Raw genomic sequence first — 10,000 nt, 5'->3', positions numbered from 1 at the left:
TGTTAAAGTGCATGTTTTAATTGTGTTACTAGTATCATTAACCACATTTGGATGTGTAGGTTGATTAAGGAAACTTCAAAAAAACCCGATTAATGATTTTGTGATGTTTGACTAGGGTTTGATAGTTCTTGACATGAACTTTTGGATGCTTAAATGCCATGGAATGTTAATTGTTAGTGTCTAGTAGTAATGTATGCTTCATTACCTTCAAAACGGCATATCGTATGTGTAAATTGGATTCCCGAATCATAAAATACGTTTTACGAACTTGAAACTTGAAAATAAACCTTTCTCGATCAATTGACGAGTTTTCGTTTATTGTAAATGATGTTTTTGATTGATGATATGTGGTTAGTTGTATTCCTTGTCGAAATAGCTTTCCGATGATATAAAATACATGTTCTAATTGTTTGCGGATCATAAAATGTGATTGTTTGTGTTTTGGTTCGTGCATACTTTGAAAACTGACCAGAAATCCCTGCACAGAGGGTGGCGCGGCGCGCCCCTTCCCCGCGCGGCGCGCCGATGTGCCTGGTCAGATTCTGACCTCCTCGTCCCGTTTCACGTGAAATGTTTGACTAGCTATCGACCTCCGATTCACATGAAACTTGTTCTAATATGCTTATATATGAGTAAAAACCTCAGAAAAATAGTTCGGGACCGAACCCGAACGCGTTGACTTTTTCGTTGACTTTGACCAAGTTTGACTTTTAGTCAAACTTAACCAAACTTTTAATGCAATCTTCCTAACATGCTTTTATACTTGTATCTTGCATGAAACTTGACAATTTGCTTCACATGCTACATAATCGAGTCGTGTCGAGCCATAGGACTAATTGAACACATTTCACCCGACCTTGTGTCGTAACCGGTTAATTGATATAACTTACTTGTTTAGGTCAAGGCTAAGCAACTTTCATGCACACGTTTACTTGTTGAAGTACTTTTATACTCGTGCACTCGAGGTGAGATCATAGTCCCACTTTTACTCTTTTTGAACTTACATTTGGGATGAGAAAACATAAACATTTCTTTACTAAGTGAACACAAGTACAGGAAAAACAAACATTCTACATACGAGTTTAGAACAAAATCCTCAATTCGATTATCATTAGTTACACTTGCCGGGTGTAAGCGAGAACTTATGTTGTATGGATCCATATGGGTTTGACAAACCCTCATTCAAACGGTTCGCTACCGTTTACGAATGAAATATATTTTCGAGAAACAGTGTATGTTCTAGCACTAAGTGATGGGGTTCAATGGAAGGAAATGTTAAGTATTGATAATTGGGTGCTCGTGAAACAAACTTTTGGAATGTATTACTATTATTTCATTGATGCAAATCTTGTGGTTCACTTGTACTTACTTACTTAAACCTATGATTTCACCAACGTTTTCGTTGACAGATTTCTATGTTTTTCTCAGGTCATGCACGATATGTGAAACATGCTTCCGCTTACCATTTGATACTTGCATCCGATGTCGAGTATACATGCATTTCATGGAGCGTCTTTTGACTTTACTTTAAACCGTGTCGCCTAGATTTCAATCGTACTTATAACGTTGTAACTTAACTTTTGGTTGAACAATCCTTGTAAACTTTGAAAAAATCTTTATTTTGAAATGAAGGCGACATATTTTGGTCAAACGTTATCTTAAAGACTTATAATCAGGTAATGGGACCCACGTAGCCGACGCCGTCACTTGACGATTTGTCGGGGTCGCTACAGTTGGTATCAGAGCCTTGGTTGTAGGGATTTAGAGTTCATTTGTGTCCACCCCGAGTCATAGGGTACATAGGTGAATCTAGACTACAACCGGCATATAGACTGAAGTAGGAATTATTTGACAAATTGTGCATTTATACTCGAACTCTTCTATCATATCTAACTCGTATTCGATCTTGATCTTACGTTGATAAATTTTTGTTGATGCGCCACCTTGACTTTATGAAGTAATGTTAAATGCACATGAGAATCAGGGTAATATAATTTCCGGGATTATATTACGGTGATTCACATGGACGTTCCGACATTATGACGTAAAGAATTTAAGGCGAGTCAAGGAAAAATTTCCTCTCTATCCTATTTCCATACTCCGGTTAGTATTGTTGAAAATACTAACCAACGATATTCTTGTCTCATGAAGGAACAATGGCTCACCAAGGTCAACACAATACTCCTCTCGAAACTCTGGAACAAGCTCTTCAACGAATGATAACCACCGCCGTGGGTACGGCCGTGGCCGATCACTTTTCTAACAACAACAATCATGGGGCCGGTAATTCAATCGAGGGTTGCTCCTACAAGAACTTCATGAAGTACAATCCTCCCACTTTCAATGGAACCGAAGGACCGGTTGCTCTCACCCGATGGTTCGAACAAACAGAAGCCGTTTTTAGCATAAGCGGTTGTCGGGACCAAGATAAGGTCAAGTTTTCCACCCTCACTCTCACCGGTATTGCTCTCTCACGGTGGAACACGTATGTACAATCGGTGGGTATCGATGAAGCCCTTACACTCTCTTGGACCGAATTAAGAGAAAGAATGACCACCGAATACTTCCCGCGCGAAGAGACTCGAAGGCTCGAACAGGGGCCAAGAAATTTAAAAATAGCCCGAGATGACCTCGAAGCTTATAACCAACGGTTTGCCGAACTAACCTCAATTTGTCCAAACCTCCGGGCTCCCGGGCCCCAAGGAGTTGAGTTTTACAGGGATGGCCTCCCTAAGAGCATTCCACACGGGGTAATGCCATTAAGACCCGCCGACCTACAAGAGGCTGTGATGATAGCCCGCCGATTTATAAAAACGGTGGATGAAATTGAAGCGCTGGCACCAACGGCCGAGGCCCAACCAGTTAACAACAAAAGAAAACAGGAAGCCTCTCCATCAAGCAACCACAACCACAACGACTCCACCAAGAAGCCTTTCACCCCCGGCGGCAGGAAAAATTATGCTGGAACACGACCTTTTTGCAACACGTGCCACAAACATCATTATGGAAAATGTGGCGGACCATTTTGCATCAAGTGTCAAAGAAGTGGCCATGTGGCCCATAGTTGTAAGGGTGCCGCCCCCGTCGCTAAAAAGGTGCCCAGTGCACGCAGAAGGGGTGCTTGTTTTGAATGTGGACAACTGGGTCATTTTAAGAATGCATGTCCCAAGAAGAACGCCCACCCTAATGTACGCGAATGAGCTTTCAACCTTAACACATAGGATTCCCGGAACGACAATTAGTTACGGGTACGTTTCTTCTCAACGACTCTTATGTTTCATGTTTATCCGATTCGGGTATCGATAAATGTTTTGTATCCAGGGCTTTGGAGCCTACTCTTTGCACTCCACCCCTCCCCCCTAGATATTACTTACGCCATTCAAGTGACCAACGGAAAACCATTGCGTATCGATAAATTTTTATCGGAGGGAGTACGTTAAACTTATTGGGTAGGTAATTTGAACTTCGATTTGACACCTATAGAACTAGGGAGCTCGGAACCTATTCGAAAAAAAAAAAAAAAAAAAAAAAAAAAAAAAAAAAAAAAATGTGTTTCCCCATCATCTTGTATAGATTATTGTGAACTGAGTAATTTTCGGTTGGAAACCGATACCCTCTCCCTCGCATCCATGACCTCATGATTATTTGCACGAATCCCGTATGTTCCAAATCGACCCCCGTTCCGGTTATCATCAATTGGGGGTTAAGTGAGACGATGTCTCCTAAGCCACTTTCCGAACTCGCAACGTTAGTTGTAAATCTTTCTTAGTACCATTCGATTTATTTAGGACTCTGTCCGTATTCATGAACCTCCTAAACCACGTATGCGAACTTATCTAGACAAATCGGTTATCGTATTTATAGATGACATCTTGAGTTATTCAAGTAAAGAAGGAAAACGAACAACATCACCATCTTACGCTCGAACTTTTGAGAAAAGAGCAACTCTATACCAAATTCTCCGAGTGAGAATTTCTGTTGAACGAAGTGCAATTTTCTAAACCATGATGTGAATGGTCTAGGCATTTCAATCAATCTCGAAATCAAGCCACATGTAATCAGGAAACTCCCCCGACTCAGACTTGTATTCGTAAAATCTTAGATCTCGCCGGTTATTACCGAAGATTCATTTCTGCCTTTTCTCGTGTTACACGACTTTTAACCTCGTTAACTCACTGAGGGAAAAATTTAAACCCCCCCCCATGTCCGAACCTTGAGCGTGATACTTCACACCAACGTTTCTAGTTAAAAATCGTATAGCACCAGATGGAACTCAATTATGAAAATATTTCTACATGAACGCCGGAAGGCATGCTCTCTCGACTCAAAATCAGTGTAACTGAAATTCGTTATGTTGCGCGAAGAATTCTAATACTAAATTGTGGATCCGATCAATTTTCTCGTCATCACATACCACGCTACATATCTCTGTTATTTCACCGTTACCGTCTGATATTACTGGAGCTTAAGATAACACACGATCCAATGATACTTCACTCTTCTTTGACTTAATGTCATTGTGTTTCTAATAATCGGCCAACTATTATTCAACCCCGAACTAAACAACTACGTGTACGATCTCGTTTCTCTTTCAGACTTCAACTTTTGACAACTAGAGGCACGTTATGGCAACCTCGAGATGTAAACTCATCCTATTCTAAGTCCTCATTTCACTACTATCTTTACCGTTCGCATTTCCGTTTAAAGAAACTCCTTGTAACATTTCTCCATGGATAGAGAAACTCCTCATATTACATAAGTATTCGCCACGAGGGTGAATAGTCCTAACGAACATTTTTTTTTCGAACCCTAACTGACTCGTTCAAACATATCTTAAGAGATTCTATTCCAACACGGTGTATCTTTGTTAATTATCCCGTATCGAAATACTCGTTTCACTTCTAGATTTACAAGAAGCCTCGGGACCGCGTTTAGACATGAGTACCGCGTACCATCCACAACCCGACGGACCGAACAAACATGCGATTTAAACCTTGGAGACCATAATACGAATTTGTATTACCAACTTCAAATTTACTTGAGAAAAATATTTTCCTTTAACCGAATCCTCGTACTACAATGATTTTCATTCGAGTTTTAACGTCACTCCTTTTGAAACCACGTGTGACCGGAAACGTCACTCTCCTTTGTCGAACCAAGTAAACGATGATCAATTCACCGGGGCCGAGGTTATTCATGAGCAACCGAGAAAATTTATTCATATTCAGGCAAAACCCTACGCGACTCGTAATCACCAAGAGCTGCGCCGATGTTAGACGTAAACATTTCAAATTCCACGTGGGAAACCGCGTCACGTTAAGAGTCGCACCTTGGAAGGGTGCAATCTGTTTCGGGAAAACGTAGGAAGCTAAATCCGCGATATTTTGATCCTTTAAATTCTTGGGGTGTTTTGGACCCGTAGCTAGCCGTTTAGACTTTTCCGACTCATTTTGGGTCTCCGTTTATCCTACATTCAATGTATCAACTCAAAGACGTGTTTTGCGAAACGAGAACTTGTTATCTCCTTTGATGAACTCACTATCGACGATAACCCTCACTTCCTAGGAGGACCGGTTGAAACCATGAATCATGGAAGCCAAACCTTAAAACAACATATGATCCCGACCGTCAAAATTCGTGGAAATACTCAAGGACGTACCTTCACTTATTCGTAGAATTTACAACGCAAGGTCTCGAGTAAGATTCAACAACTACTACTTCCAACTAAATTTCGGGACGAAATTTCTTTTGAGGTGTGGATAATGTAACATCCCGCGTTTTTCCGTTAAATTTAATTTTAACACCGTCTTTTTTTTTAAAACATAATCTTTCGTATTTAAAGTAATAGTTTCCGTGAGTAACGTTCATTATATTTCCGCTATTTAATTATAACATCACTCGGTTACTCGAGCGTTTTTAAAATATTTCGTTGGTTAATTCCCGCACCCGCTTTGAAACTTGAGGGACCGAAGTTGTCAAGTGGGCAAACTAGTTGACTAGGTCAACTAGTCAACCCACCATTCTCATCCATTCAATCCCTCCATCTCTCTCCCTTTTCTCTCTAGCTCAAGAACCCCATTTCTCCCAACTTCACTAAATCATCATCTAAATTCGATCTAGGAGGCTTACAACAAAACAAATTACATTTTCGTGATCCTCTCTTCATCCTCTACGATTTGATACTAACTGCACCGATTTTGGGTAACATTTCTAAAACTCTAGATTTCTTTAAATTCGTGTTTTTGACTTGAAATGTTGTTAGTTAGTGTCTATGGCTCGTGTCTAGCATGATTATATGATTTGTATGCTCGATCTTGATGTTTTGGTGTAACTAGCTTGAAAATGAAAAGTGGATGCTTAATCCTTGATTTTGGATGAGTTAATGTTGTTAGATTGTTAAAGTGCATGTTTTAATTGTGTTACTAGTATCATTAACCACATTTGGATGTGTCGGTTGATTAAGGAAACTTCAAAAAAACCCGATTAATGATTTTGTGATGTTTGACTAGGGTTTGATAGTTCTTGACATGAACTTTTGGATGCTTAAATGCCATGGAATGTTAATTGTTAGTGTCTAGTAGTAATGTATGCTTCATTACCTTCAAAACGGCATATCGTATGTGTAAATTGGATTCCCGAATCATAAAATACGTTTTACGAACTTGAAACTTGAAAATAAACCTTTCTCGATCAATTGACGAGTTTTCGTTTATTGTAAATGATGTTTTTGATTGATGATATGTGGTTAGTTGTATTCCTTGTCGAAATAGCTTTCCGATGATATAAAATACATGTTCTAATTGTTTGCGGATCATAAAATGTGATTGTTTGTGTTTTGGTTCGTGCATACTTTGAAAACTGACCAGAAATCCCTGCACAGAGGGTGGCGCGGCGCGCCCCTTCCCCGCGCGGCGCGCCGATGTGCCTGGTCAGATTCTGACCTCCTCGTCCCGTTTCACGTGAAATGTTTGACTAGCTATCGACCTCCGATTCACATGAAACTTGTTCTAATATGCTTATATATGAGTAAAAACCTCAGAAAAATAGTTCGGGACCGAACCCGAACGCGTTGACTTTTTCGTTGACTTTGACCAAGTTTGACTTTTAGTCAAACTTAACCAAACTTTTAATGCAATCTTCCTAACATGCTTTTATACTTGTATCTTGCATGAAACTTGACAATTTGCTTCACATGCTACATAATCGAGTCGTGTCGAGCCATAGGACTAATTGAACACATTTCACCCGACCTTGTGTCGTAACCGGTTAATTGATATAACTTACTTGTTTAGGTCAAGGCTAAGCAACTTTCATGCACACGTTTACTTGTTGAAGTACTTTTATACTCGTGCACTCGAGGTGAGATCATAGTCCCACTTTTACTCTTTTTGAACTTACATTTGGGATGAGAAAACATAAACATTTCTTTACTAAGTGAACACAAGTACAGGAAAAACAAACATTCTACATACGAGTTTAGAACAAAATCCTCAATTCGATTATCATTAGTTACACTTGCCGGGTGTAAGCGAGAACTTATGTTGTATGGATCCATATGGGTTTGACAAACCCTCATTCAAACGGTTCGCTACCGTTTACGAATGAAATATATTTTCGAGAAACAGTGTATGTTCTAGCACTAAGTGATGGGGTTCAATGGAAGGAAATGTTAAGTATTGATAATTGGGTGCTCGTGAAACAAACTTTTGGAATGTATTACTATTATTTCATTGATGCAAATCTTGTGGTTCACTTGTACTTACTTACTTAAACCTATGATTTCACCAACGTTTTCGTTGACAGATTTCTATGTTTTTCTCAGGTCATGCACGATATGTGAAACATGCTTCCGCTTACCATTTGATACTTGCATCCGATGTCGAGTATACATGCATTTCATGGAGCGTCTTTTGACTTTACTTTAAACCGTGTCGCCTAGATTTCAATCGTACTTATAACGTTGTAACTTAACTTTTGGTTGAACAATCCTTGTAAACTTTGAAAAAATCTTTATTTTGAAATGAAGGCGACATATTTTGGTCAAACGTTATCTTAAAGACTTATAATCAGGTAATGGGACCCACGTAGCCGACGCCGTCACTTGACGATTTGTCGGGGTCGCTACAAAGCAAAACTGAAGAGGAATGCCAGGTGGAAGTTGGTTGCGCAAGCAAGGAGCCAACCACCCGTAACAAACCAAACACCACTCATGCACCTTTACGGTAAGACATCCCCGAAACCACGCCAACTAGTAGCCACCATCCAAGCTCAAATGCAAGGAAAGCCGCCACTAGCCAAAATGACCCCAAGATGCACCGAACGATGCGAAAAACCTTAAATCGCTGTGAAACAAAACACATCAATATACGCAACCGTTCCATATCGCAAGCACACGTTTCAAGCCTAACAAGTCACGTCATCTCGTTGGTCACACTCACAATCCAATCGTAACGCAACATTCAAAGAAGAACAAGCAATACAATCGGACCGACCGTGCAAGCCTAATGAGGAGACCCGTTAATCTTAAAACGATGATCAAAGCTGAGCCAAGATCAACAAGCAACATGACATGGCCACAAATATTAACGAGCATCATCCACAACACACATTCACGAAACCAAACCCACATTCACGAAACCTACAGCACATTCACGAAAGCCGGCATGCCACCAAGGAGGGTCCAGCATCGACGTGTGGTGGGCTTTAGCTTCTCGAACGTCAATACTCCGGGATCCTCGCCCGCTTTTAGGCTTTTTTAAGCCAAAAAACGAACTCCCCACCGAGGAGAAGGGGTAATTCCGGTCGGGAATGGAGTATATTGGCACACAGTAGTCGAGAACAAATTTCGACTAGTGACTCAGCTCGCACGCCCTCGTCCAGGAACACCCAGTCCCCTATATATACATATTGCACAAAAAGTGAAGTGACAGGAACAGACATTGATTTTCTGAGGAATCATAATTTTTCAAAATCACGGCGTCGTGCTTGATTTAGCTTGGCAATGGGCTAAAAATCCAAGTCGCGACTTAGATTTAGCTTGGCAGTGGCCTGGAAAACCAAGTCGCGACTTGGTTTGCTAGGTGACGACCAGGCCGTGGCTATTATTTCTCGGTCACGACTTGGTTTTCGGGGCCACGACTTGGTGTTTGGCTTCGTGTTATAGGGTCACTCGTTACTCGTAATCGCTCTCCGGCTTCGCTAGGCAACCTCTAGTAGCATGCACTTTCCGACCCAACATCTGGGTACCAGGGCATGGAGTGGACATGGTACCCCCTATATATACATATTGCACAAAAAGTGAAGTGACAGGAACAGACATTGATTTTCTGAGGAGTCATAATTTTTTCAAATGCACGACGTCGTGCTTGATTTAGCTTGGCAATGGGCTATAAATCCAAGTCGCGACTAAGATTTAGCTTGGCAGTGGCCTAGAAAACTAAGTCGCGACTTGGTTTGCTAGGTGACGACCAGGCCATGGCTCATATTTCTCGGTCACGACTTGGTTTTCGGGGCCACGACTTGGTGTTTGGCTTCATGTTATAGGGTCACTCATAACTCGTAATCGCTCTCCGGCTTCGCTAGGCAACCTCTATTGCCTTGCACTTTCCGGCCCCTTGTCTGGGTACCAGGGCATGGAGTGGACATGGTACCCCCTATATATACATATTGCACAAAAAGTGAAGTGACAGGAACAGACATTGATTTTCTGAGGAGTCATAATTTTTCATACAGTGCTCAAATCATGTCGGATCGACCCGAAATTTTGCACGACTCTTACGTTTGATGAAACAAATTGATTCTCGGGTTCCGAAGTTTCATTGGCATGTCATTCTGAGCTGCGGAGTTCGGGCTAGCCTTGGTTTCCGGCGACCGAGGTGCGCCTGATGGTTAAAGTGCGCATGAAGTGATTTGGGTTTCCGTGAAACCTTGTATAGTTGGTATGTACGTTGTATGGTCTTGATGTCGAAACCAGCTTTCGACCACCTCATCCGACACTTAA

The sequence above is a fragment of the Rutidosis leptorrhynchoides genome, chromosome 11 (genome assembly GCF_046630445.1).
Source record: "Rutidosis leptorrhynchoides isolate AG116_Rl617_1_P2 chromosome 11, CSIRO_AGI_Rlap_v1, whole genome shotgun sequence".
NCBI classification, from domain to species: domain Eukaryota; kingdom Viridiplantae; phylum Streptophyta; class Magnoliopsida; order Asterales; family Asteraceae; genus Rutidosis; species Rutidosis leptorrhynchoides.
Note: the sequence above shows the minus strand (reverse complement) of the source record.